This window comes from Danio rerio, chromosome 6 (assembly GCF_049306965.1).
Source record: "Danio rerio strain Tuebingen ecotype United States chromosome 6, GRCz12tu, whole genome shotgun sequence".
Lineage (NCBI taxonomy): Eukaryota > Metazoa > Chordata > Actinopteri > Cypriniformes > Danionidae > Danio > Danio rerio.
Genome location: NC_133181.1, coordinates 8,068,941 through 8,081,455, shown reverse-complemented (window position 1 = coordinate 8,081,455; position 12,515 = coordinate 8,068,941). Strand labels below are relative to the sequence as shown.

The 12,515-nt window shown below is 38.2% G+C and overlaps 1 long non-coding RNA gene across 1 annotated transcript; it reads left to right on the top strand.

The window, feature by feature from the left end:
* The first annotated feature begins 7,034 nt into the window (after positions 1 to 7,034).
* Positions 7,035 to 12,180, top strand: LOC141386181 (uncharacterized). Its single transcript, XR_012407633.1, has 4 exons — positions 7,035 to 7,156; positions 7,556 to 7,706; positions 8,516 to 8,632; positions 9,651 to 12,180. It is a non-coding gene; the product is annotated as an uncharacterized lncRNA (long non-coding RNA).
* Positions 12,181 to 12,515: the final 335 nt, after the last annotated feature.

Genomic DNA, 12,515 nt, shown 5'->3' with positions numbered 1-12,515 from the left:
TTATTCAGAGACCTCACCCACGAACACCCCCTCCTTATCGCAAACACAACAGCAGTCTGGTAGTGATTGTGCTGCTTTTTTTCAGGGTTAATTATTGTAATATCCCAAATGCATCAGAGAAATACTGTAGACTGAAACACTGTTAGAAGATATCTCTGTAGACGGATGGCATTTCATGTCAAGTTCAGCCTTATAATCTTAAAATGTCAGCAAAATCACCTGTTTTGCCATCACTTTATACATTACGCTTGAGAATTATTCATACACTAGTTCTAAAGTGACGTTGGTTAATTAGTAACGGCTTCTGCTGTTTTGACATCACGTCAGCTGTAGATGTGAATGAATAGCGAAAGAAAGTATTCCTAATAAAAAGTTTTTAGACTCTCCGTGTTTGATTTTATTTATTTTTATCTCCCACCAGTGCTGATATACAGCCATATCGCACTGCTACTCATGTGATATTGCTCATATATATTAATATGTAAGTGCTGTCCTAAATTTCCATTGAAAATGAGCATTTTTCTCAACCCATGATTATGTTGAGTTATTTCATTTTAAAGACCTTTGAAAGAGTATATTCTTTGCCATAAACTTGAAATTACCGAACCTACACACAGTAGCCTGATAAAAATGCAAATTTTTAAAGGTAATTTCAAATGGCTTTTAAGAGGTTTTTGCATCTGAACTCTTCATATATATATACACACACACATATATTTTTCGAAAGAAGCTTCCTGATTTAAGAATGTTTAGATATTTGGACTAGAAAGTAAGGAAAGCACATTTTGCAGTTTGGGAGGAATCTGAAACTTCCATCAGTGTTTCCTTCCAAAAATCTTAAAAGTTAAACTTAAAGGTGCCACAGAATGCATTGTTTAAATTGTTCTCTCATATCTGCCTATAGAGAATACACATTGTAGCAAAGTTCGTTTTGTGGGAAGAAGAAGACAGGGTTGGCGATATCAGGTAAGCACAAATATTAATTTTTTTTTGTGCTGGGCACTTGTGTTTATGTGTGCGTATAGAGTCTGTATTGTCAAGCTCTCATCTCTCCCGACTGTTCCTTCTCCTCCCCTTATAAAGGTGTCTCTCTGGCCCAATCACTAGAAAATACAGGTGTTACTGATTAATTATGATTGGACCTCTGACCAGCCGCCGGTGTCTCCGCTTGCTCTCATCCCTTTTTTGTTGTTCGATCATGCCTTACCCACCACACACATATATTTGACTTATAGTGCAAAAAGTTTCCATAAACTGTCCATTTCTAACCCCGTGATTGACCCCTAGAATGGAAAACTCTGTTTTTACCTTATCTGGAAAGGTCATGAATATTAATGAGCTCTCATAAAAGTAATACTTGAGAAGCAGACACTGGTTGTCACCAAACCCTTACAACCACTTTAAACATTCAGGAAAACTGAAGTGGGACATTATATAGGTTACAAATGACATTTTGGCAGTTACTTCAGCAGAAGTACTGTAGTAAAAAAATAAAGGAGAGAGGATGTACTTATAAATATGGACGACTACAGCTCAGCATAGCCATTACTCACAGGCTGTCTCTGTGGAGAGAGAAAGGTCTGGTATTCGGGGAGTTTTGGGTAATAATGCAGTGACCCATTCCTACACACAAACATCCATTTAGTGTTGAGAGATTTAGAGAAGACCCTTGGGGGATAAAAGCACTTTGCAGATCTTGCACTTTAAGCAAACATTTTCACTTCGCCTACGCTGACACAGTTTCTTTTAAATGACCAATTCACCAATTACCGACCTGATTAGAAATGTCTGACTGTTTAAATCCTACAAAACAAGATAATAACAATTAAATATGAATACATGTAGTAAGCTACTTTCATCAACTTACTACTGTCATATTAAGGTATGATTCTCACATATGCTGATATTCAATAATTCAGTTTATTCAACAGTTCTGTCTGGATCTTGAATCTGATTGGCTGATAGCCATGCAATATTCTGCCAGTAACTGCACTCGTCCAGCCTCTTAACCCTTCACCCTTGTGTATTACTCCGCCCACATACAGCGACAAGCAGAGAACGCTCTACAGTTTGACAAAAATTGCTGCTGTTGGGCAACATAATGTCCTCTTAAGGCTTTTTTAGTCAAGAATGTAATTATTTAGATTGCAACTATGCAGTTTATTTATAAGGATAGTGCCTGTTTTAAAATATTTATAATTTCTGAGAGACAGCCATAGACTGTAAAGACATGGATGTTGTACTCGTGACGTCACCCATAGGTTTCTGAACACTGTAAAATAAGCTACAAGTAGGCGCGGCCAACCATCGGCATTTTGTTCGCACGTCATGGGACCGACCGCGGGATACCAAACAAGGGCAAAGAGGCGGAGCGTGAGCGGATCTACAGATGTATGCTGGCATTTTGCTAAGACCTAGCTTAGATGGCACAATTAAGTGCACACAGCATGCCATATCATCTAATACTTGTGAGAAATAATTCCAAAAGGCAATAGACTGTGTAAAGAAACATTAACCTAAACAAAAATACGTTGCATATGCCAAGTTCAGCAGCTAATCAGCCAAAATCAGTTAAGGTGAAGTGACGGCGAGCAACGTGACCTAGCTCTCACTCAAGTGGCCACGCCCTTAAGTATGCAGACTTAATATAACTTAATAAAAAGGAAACGGATTAGTTATAAAAAAAAATCACCCCCTCACAGTTGTCAATTCTGTACCAGACTGTAAACTTGTTTTTTATCAGCTGTAAAAATGGCCAGTTTACCAATGCAATCAGAAATCACCTGGATATCCGGGAGCCAGCAACCCAAGGCGAGTCGATGAATTGCAGTTTTAGTTACTTCGTATTGGCGTACCGAGGGAAAGCAGGAGGTTGCCACTTGGAGACAGCACGTTGGTGGCCATTAGCCTGTCTGTGCAAAGACGGTTGACAATGTTCATCCACAAGATGGCGACAGAGACAAATAATAAGCCCTAAGAAAAAAACAGCGTAATTTCAAAGTACAACTGATTTAAATCATTATTAAACAGGTAAACAACTTTCTACGTCGAACTCTCTTTTTATGTTGTAGTGCTGTATTTATACCATAGTAATATTGTGATATCCTGATTGCAACAGGGAAATACTGGGAAATCATACTGTGCAGCCTTATAATCTTAAAATGTCAGCAAAATCACCTGTTTTGTCTACAATTTAGATATTACGCTAGAGAATCATTCATATACTAGCTCTAAAGTGATGTTGGTGAATTACTAACAGCTTCTGCTGTTCTGACATCAGCTGCAGATGCTAATGAATTGTGAAAGAAACTAGTTCCTCTTACAAAAGGGTTTTGAGACTCTCCGTATTCGATTTTCTTTTTTGTTTACACGATTATGCCATCGAACTGTTGTATAAATGCAATATCACACTCGCAGCAGTGCAATGTGGCCGTATATCGTCACTGGTGGGACACTAAAGCACTGCGGCACGCCTCCCAGCTCCCACAAGTGCCGATATACAGCCACATCGCACTGCTACTCATGTGATATTGTACATATATCATAATAATGAGCATGCATAATATTGATGCCATGGGCACTTAAAAAAAAGTGAATGATTATTTATTATTTAAACTTTAAGAGTGTATTTCAAGAATATTCAGATTGTTTTATTGGACGTTCAAGTTAATCTGGCCTACAACACTGAGAATTCAGTCTATTTATAGGCCTTTTGTTTGATAGCGCTGTATAGTAAGGCTTAATGTGTTAACATCGGTCAATTTAACAATATAATGACAACCACAAAGGCTTTTATTAATCTTGGGTGATGTTAATTTCTTAGTTAATGCTAAATTAAGTTAAATAAGTTAAATCTTAATAATTAAAATGTTGTTGTATTTTTGTTTTTACTTTAACATAGCTATAGTATATGGCTATTTCTCACTGTTAATTTTAAAAACATTTATTAATGACTTAATGTAAATGGTACACTATATTTTTTGCTAATGTCAGATGGCTGCTTCTTACTTAGGGCTGTTTATGCTAACGAGGGAGAGATCGTCTTCAATGGGCGGGGTTTTCCCCCTTTGATTACATTTACAATGGCAGAATGTCAATCAAGGTGTTTTATAGACTGTTTTTATCAAGTGTGATTATATAATATAGGGTTAATTAGTTTTTACCATTAAAGGCTGGCTATATCCACACACTGTTGCCACACAACTGTCTTAAAATCTCTTATAAAAGTTTTTTTTTTCATAACAGGACCTCTTTAAAGTATAATTTTTTGGCTTAATTTGGTTAATATCGTGATGATATTACTGTATAACTGTAATAAAAGTTATACAGCCATTTATGACAGCAAGAAAATCTGATATCAGCAGAAGCCCACTGGAATATGCTATACAATCATATTGTTTGTGCTGAACCCCCCAGGTCTCCTGTCGATTCCGCATAGTATAAATGATATGAGGCCCACAGATAAACACAATCCACCTCTGCCATTGTGTGAGATACACAACACAGCAGACAGGTCGAGACAGTGTGTGGGAACAGCATGTCCAGACTGTCATCCTCACACACCCTGGCATTTTCCCCTGGCAAATCTATAAATGCCATTAATGAGCCTCTCGCCGTGACTTTTTGTGCAGGTGACAGGCAGCGATCTGTCCTGATGACTTATGCATTGTTCCATTTGCTTCCAGCCACATCGGCCACGTATCCCTAATTAATTTTTCACCCGCTCAGAAAGATGGATGCAGAAGATTTCACCTTTCCAGCTACAGAAGACTGAAATAGCCTCCTAATTTGCTCCCTCACTGCTTTCCGCGGCACTATGTGGGGAAATTCGGGTGATTTTCTTGAGTCACAAGATGGTGAAACGTCGTCAGAGAAGTTGGATGAACATCAACAGAAAGTAGGAAACTTTTCCTAACATCAAGAGACAATGCATAGAACAGTTTTGTACAATTCATATGGTAATAAAATGGTCAAATTTTCAAATACATTTGAAAACATACAAAAAATAGTGAAATAAAATTGCATAAACAAATTTCTAAAAATACATTTTTGACCATTTTAAAAAATAAAAAAAATCTTGCACTTAATACACAACACAAAGGCCTGAAAAAAGTCTTGTCGCCTATCCAAGTTTTAGGAACAACAAATAATAACTTGATTTTTAGTTGATCAGAAGTGGCTTATATGAAAGGCAAAGGCCTCTAGATTACACTTATTTTACCAAAATAAAATATGATCATGCCTTGATTTTTAATTATTTAATCAGGACAGTAAAGTCTGACTTTGTTTAGATAAAAGTCTCACCACTTAACAGAAATAATGCACGGTATAGAATATAAAGTCTTGCTGCAGTGGAAAATTAATTATTATTGTGTTTGACTCCCATGAGCTTGGAGGACTGCATCCATACATCTCTGCATGACTAAAATAATTATTAATAAAGTCATCTGGAATGGCAAAGAAAGTGTTCTTGCAGGACTCCCAGAATTCATCAATATTTTTTGGATTCATCTTCAATGCCTTTTCCTTCATCTTACCCCAGACATACTCAATAATGTTCATATCTGGTGACTGAACTGGCCTATCCTGGAGCACCTTGACTTTCTTTGTTTCAGGAACTTTGATGGCTGAAGTATGAGAAGGAGCGCTATCCTGCTGAAGAATTTGCCCTCTCCTGTGGTTTGTAATGTAATGGGCAGCACAAATGTCTTGACACCTCAGGCTGTTGATGTTGCCATCCAACCTCCAGATCTCTCACACGCTCCCATACTGAATGTAAGCCCAAACCATGATTTTTCCTTCACCAAACTTGACTGATTTTTATGAGAATCTTGGGTCCATGCGTGTTCCAATAGGTCCTCTGCAGTATTTGTAATGATTGGGATGCAGTTCAACAGATGATTGATCGGAAAAATCTACCTTCCGCCACTTTTCTAAATGATCAACTACAAGTCAAGTTATTATTTGTTGCTCTCAGAACTGGGATCGACGACAGAAATGTATTTTATTTACCCTAAAATAAATTTAGAAATAGGCAATTTTCAGAAAGTCCCGCACCTGTTCCAAACCTTTTTCAGGTTCTTTCTTTTGTTGAACAAAAAAAGCAGATATTTTGAAGAATGTTAACTGTCAGTAGCCATTGACTTCCATAGTATTTTTTCTTCTTACTGTGGAAGTCAGGCTACCGGTGTCCAAAATTCTTCAAAGTATTTGTTTGGACATATTTCAACATGCTATTCATTCATTCATTTTCTTTTCGGCTTAGTCCCTTTATTAATCTGGGGTTGCCACAACAGAATTAACCGCCAACTTATCCAGCATAAGTTTTACGCAGTGTATGACCTTCAAGCTGCAACCCATCTCTGGGAAACATCCATACACACCTATACACTACGGACACTTTAGCCTACCCAATTCACCTGTACCGCATATCTTTGGACTGACCCATCGACCTTCTTGCTGTGAGGCTACAGCACTACCTACTGCGCCACTGTGTCACCCTTCAACATACCAATGTATTTATTCATAAAGAATAAAAATAAACAAGAAAAGTGTCTTTTCCCCCCTCAAAAATGGCTCCACGTACCTGTTCAGATTGAAATTCATTTTCTAATTTAAAAATATACATAGACATAACATATATTTAACGATTAGACACAAATTATATTTAAAATATACTTTGGCCATGATTTATTGTCAAAAATACGCGATTGAATTTGAAATTCAATTGATCAGACCTTGCCATCATGCCATGGCTTGTTTGTGAAATGAGGTAATCGATCACTTCATAAATGAGCGCCAAGGAAAGATTCTTGTATTTACATCCCTGCTGAGTTCATTAGAAAGTCATGAAGACAGATTTCTAATGAGACCGGCCTTCAAAATATTGACTTCGCCAATGCTCGTGGCTCTGTGGTGTTTAAATAAACTCTTTCGCGACATTTTAATGACTCCCGCAGGGTTTGGGGCTCTGCTGCGGTGCCGCTGATCCGGGAACCGCGCGACAGTGGCGCCATCTCCTGTCCGCCTCAGGCCCTTCGATGACTGCATTTTTAGCCTGTCTGTCTGAATTAAAATCTCAATTCGTCAGCGTGTCTGTTTCGCTTACTACCTCAGAAATGACTGTAACTAATACCTGCCAGTTCCACAGTAACTCGTGAGTAAATCTGCTCAAGCATTCTGCAGGGAATATGCTGATTGCCAATAGCAAACTGCCAAGATAAAGTAGGTTGTAACATCTTGTAGTCAAAGATGGTTGATTAATAGGGTGTAAATTAATATGGTTATTTCAGTTGAAGATGTCTTATTTTATCAGATTTGCGAATGACATCTTTTAAATGTATGTAGCCATGTGAGGCTGTCTTATTTTGTGGACAGACTTCAAAGGAGTAAAAAAAAATGTTCACCCCATCTGAGGGGCAAGTTAACAGACAGTGCGTTAGTTGTAATAGGCTACATACTTAAAAAGTCAGATTTCAAACAATTAATATAGGTTCAGTTTACTTTAAATAAGTATATTTCCTCAGTACTTAACTAATTTTATTTTTCTACATAGCACATTATGTTTATATAGGCTATTTATCTGTTGGCGAATTACCGGTTTGTAAACATTCAGGATGCGAGGTTGCAGAAAAAAACAGCAGCGCTAGCATTGACAGCAAGGGAATTACATCCAATGCGATACAGAGTTTGTTGTCGTATTAGAGGTAAGTTATATATTATTTAAATAATGCTTTCAGCGTGTTAAGAGTTTGTTACCCAGTGATAAGCACAGTCATTTAGCAAAATTAACATTAAAGTGAGCGGCGTTTGTCTGACAGGTCCATTTGCGACTATTTGCTTTATAAGCCATATCAACATATAGATGCCTGTGTCATTATAAAAAACCAGTACACAAACACACACATTTTTTTTTCGTCAAAGACATTTTTTAATAATGTGCACACTTATACTCTAAGAATTTAAATTTAGGGTCAGTTCTGATTTTCAAACCTTTTAGTATGTATCTACTAGCAGAACCACTACACACATAATCTCACCATTCATTCATTCATTCATTCATTCATTCATTCATTCATTCATTCATTCAATAACTTTCTTTTCGGCTTAGTCCCTTTATTAATCAGGGGTCGCCACAGTGGAATGAACCACCAAATTATCTAGCATATGTTTTATGCAGCGGATGGCCTTCCAGCCACAACCCAACACTGGGAAACACACATACACACATACACAACGGACAATTTAGCTTATTAAATTTACCTAAAGCGCATGTGACATGCGAACAAGGGAAGAACATGATGCAAACTCCAAATAGAAACGCCAACTGGCCCAGCCGAGGCTTGAACCAACGATGTTCTTGCTGAGAGGTGATTGTGCTACCCACTGCGCCACCGTGACGCCATAATCCCAGCAATCAATCAGTGCTTATTTATTTATGTATGAATGCATGTAAATTGAATAATGATTTCGTGGCTCTATTTTGTGATTTTATTTATTGATTTATTTGTTTCAGGTAATCAATAGGGTGAATTGAACACGACCTGTTGAAGACTAAAACCTACTGTCGCAAGCTGTAATTGGACAGAGTGTGATCTTAAACCTGACATGTTATCTTCCATCAAACAAAAAGGTAACTCTAATAATCCAAAATCTATAGCACACCTTAAAACTGCTCTATTTTGTTTCAAGATTTTGTTTATATAAGTGCAGTCCTAACTTTACAGGAGTTTTAGAAATTAAAACAAATCCACAGCATGCAAGGTGATCCGCCAGAGGGCTCACAATGAATCATTATCAGTGACAAACACATTGGGGTTTTCCTTTCCTAAGGGAGTTCTTTAAAGCAAAAACCTTTTCTCTGAGCACACATTCATGAGGCAGAGCGTTGTGAAGTGTGGCTTTCAAAATCAAAACACTTGTTATGTCAGACTAGCTTTGGTAACTTCAGCAGACAACCGTGCGTCAAAGCCTGCAAATGCTCAATTACTGAGGAAACACTAAAACTTCAGCTTACGAGCCCTAAATGTTTCAGTTTCCCTGAAGACAAACACTCTTAGGTGGCTCCGCATGAAAACTTAGATCTTTTTCTAGAATAATCAGGTGTTTTGTTTGTAAATAATATGCATCTAGATCAGGGGTCACCAACCCTGTTCCTGGAGAGCTACCTTCCTGCAGAACTCAGTCCCAACCTTGATCAAACACACCTGAACCAATTAATAGTAAAGCAGCACTTGATAATTACAAGCAGGTGTGTTTGGTCAGGGTTGCAACTAAAATCTGCAGGAAGGTAGCTCTCCAGGAACAGGGTTGGTGACCCCTGATCTAGAAGATACAGTTGTGGCGGCGCAGTGGGTATTGCTGTCACCTTATAGCAAGAAGGTTACGGGTTCGAGCCTCGGCTGGGTCAGTTGGCATTTCAGTGTGGAGATTGCATGTTTTCCTCGTGTTCACATGGGTTTCCCCCGGGTGCTTAGATGGGTTGCAGCTGGAATGGCATCCACTGCATGAAACATATGCTGGATAAGTTGGTGGTTCATTCTGCTGTGGTGACCCGTTATTTAAAATAGGGACTAAGCCGAAAAGAAAATGACTGAATGAATGAAGATAAAATTGTATAATAATGTGAAATATTTTTGTGTTATGACCAGGGGCGACACTGGCAGCCAAGGGCCCTCTGACAACTTTACACGGAAAAGTGGGGGCACTGACAAAAGCGAAGAAAGGGGAGTTAGGGGTTGGTGCTGGGGCCCCTAATAATATCTCTGGGGTCCCCCAAAATGCATTGGCCCTTAGAATCATCCTAACTTTTCCACCCCTAGCGGCGCCCCTGGTAATGACATTTCAGTAACTCAAGTAAGCACTTGTTACAACTGAGGTATGCAGAAGAGCATCCCTGAATGCACAACATGTTCAACCTTGAAGCGGATGGGCTACAGCAGCAGAAGACCACACCGGGTGCCACTCCTGTCAGCTAAAAACAGGAAACTGACGCTACAATTCACACAGTCTCAACAAAATTGGAAAATAGAAGATTGGAAAAACGTTGCCTGGTCTGATGAGTCTTGATTTCTGCTGCAACATATGGATGGTAGGGTCAGAATTTGGCATCAACAACATGAAAGCATGAATCCATCCTGCCTTGTATCAATGGTTCAGGCGGGTGGTGGTGGTGTAATGGTGTGGGGGATATTTTCTTGGCACACTTTGGGTCCATTAGTACCAATTGAGCATCATGTCAACACCACAGCCCACCTGAGTATTGTTGCTGACCATGTCCATCACTTTATGACCACAGTAGACCCATCTTCTGATGGCTACTTCATCTCAGACTGGTTTCTTGAACATGACAAGGAGTTTACTGTACCTAAATGGCCTCCACAGTCTCCAGAACTCAATCCAAAAGAGCACCTTTGGGATGTGGTGGAACGAGAGATTCACATCATGGATGTGCAGCCGACAAATCTGCAGCAACTTTGAAGCTTTCATGTCAATATGGAGCAAAATCTCTGAGGAATATTTCTGGTACCTTTTTGAATCTATGCCATGAAGGATTAAGGCAGTTCTGAAGGCAAAAGGAGGCCCAACCTGGTACTATCATGGTGTACCTAATAAAGTGGCAGGTGAGTGTACATCAGTATTTATTGTGTAATTAAAGCTTACATGTACTATGCTAATTTAACTCCTATAAATGGAATAATGCACTTGGAAAAATGACCGGTTTTATAAATGATAATAATGGAGTCTTTGTAATACATATAAGAATTAAAAAATCTAAGTAAATGAGAGAGTTGGAAACACGTCATGAAGATCAACATGTTCATCCCCCTTCAGAAATGACTCTTGTAATGTCAGTGTCAAATAAATGTCATTGGGCTGTCTCTATCTGAAGGTAAGACTCATAAGGAGAATAGACATGACATGGAGAATAAATAGAGACTGACAGACAAATCCTTTCTCATTGGTGACAGCAGTAGATGCTCCATCTTCTCTTCTCAGCGACCCTCAGGTCTCTCAGCACAGCAACAGACAGAGAAACGCAGTTCAAAAAGAACATCAAAGTCACAGGAGTCTCAAAGTCGCCATTGGTGTGGTGTGTGTGAGGATGTGTGTGTGCGAGTGTCAGCAGCGATATGATCTTGACGGCTCTGGATAACATTTCTCTCATCAGTGCTTGTGAGGCAGAGCAGGTCATTCCGTCTACACCTTGTTTTATTTCATATATGCAGACGTGTCGTGGGACATTTCTTATGTTCATCTAATGAAATATCGATTTCTGTTGTCGCACGGATATTAAAACCTTCCTCCGCATCATGACTTAGACTTATATGAGCTTACACAGTATGTTCAAGACAAGTATTGGGGAAAATTAAAAGATTTGATGCTCCATAAATCCTTCAGTAGGACCCTGAATTAAAGGGGATAGTTCACTCAAAAATGAAAACTGCCTCATCGCTTACTTTCCCACATGTGGTTTCTTTCTTCTGTTGAACATATTAGAAGATATTTTGAAGAATGCTGGTTGCTGGGACATTTCAAGTTCCATGGAAAAAATACTATGAAAGTCAATAGCATTTCTCAAAATATCTTTCAAACTATAATAGGTTTCGAGCAAGTGAAAGGTGAGTAAATGATGGCAAATTTGTCATTTTTTAACCGAATTATTTCTTTAAGTTCGTGGATGAAAGACTTTAGGCATAACTAAAACACTGGTTACACATGTGGTTCAGTTTCTTGGTTTAAAAATAATATGTGCTCCTCATTTTCTCAGCGTTTACAGTGTTGTTGTTATTATTAGGCCAATCATAAACACATTATTTTACTTTCTTTTGTCATACATTTTGAAGTGTGCCTTACCAACAGCGAGCTAAACAAGAGAGCAGTATGTAGATACATACGGGAAAATGTCAATAGTGTAATTGTAAGCAAAAAACACTCGTCTCTGATTAGTGTAAAGAAACCAAATGCACCTCCGCAATAGAGATGAGAAAATAAATAAGACATTTCAACAGTTTTATTCCGTGCTTTTACATATTTTTCCATTCACAATAAGTCAAAGCCCACCCTCACCCCTCAAAATGACTCTCTGCACTGAATAAAATGTATTATATGGCCTTAATATTAGTACTTACGTGTAATATTTAAATGTTTGCTAATCATAGCTAATAAACATAGGAGTGTAAAAACAGTATTATTAAGTTCATTGTACTTGATGTATTTTAGTCAAATTTATCAGAATTTTCTTTTAGTTTTATCAAGTAAATCTTAAAATCTGAGTTATATTTGCATTAAGAGTTATATAACCTAAGTTACATACCAATTTATTTATACCTATCTATCTACTATGCCCACCACCACCCCCTTCCTCTTGGAAGGGCATCTATCTTTACGTTACTTGTACCTACGTTACCAATTTACCTATCTGTCTACTATGCCCACCACCACCCCCTTCCTCCTGGAAGGGCATCTATCTTTACTTGTACCCAGATACCAACCAATTTATTTATACTTCTATA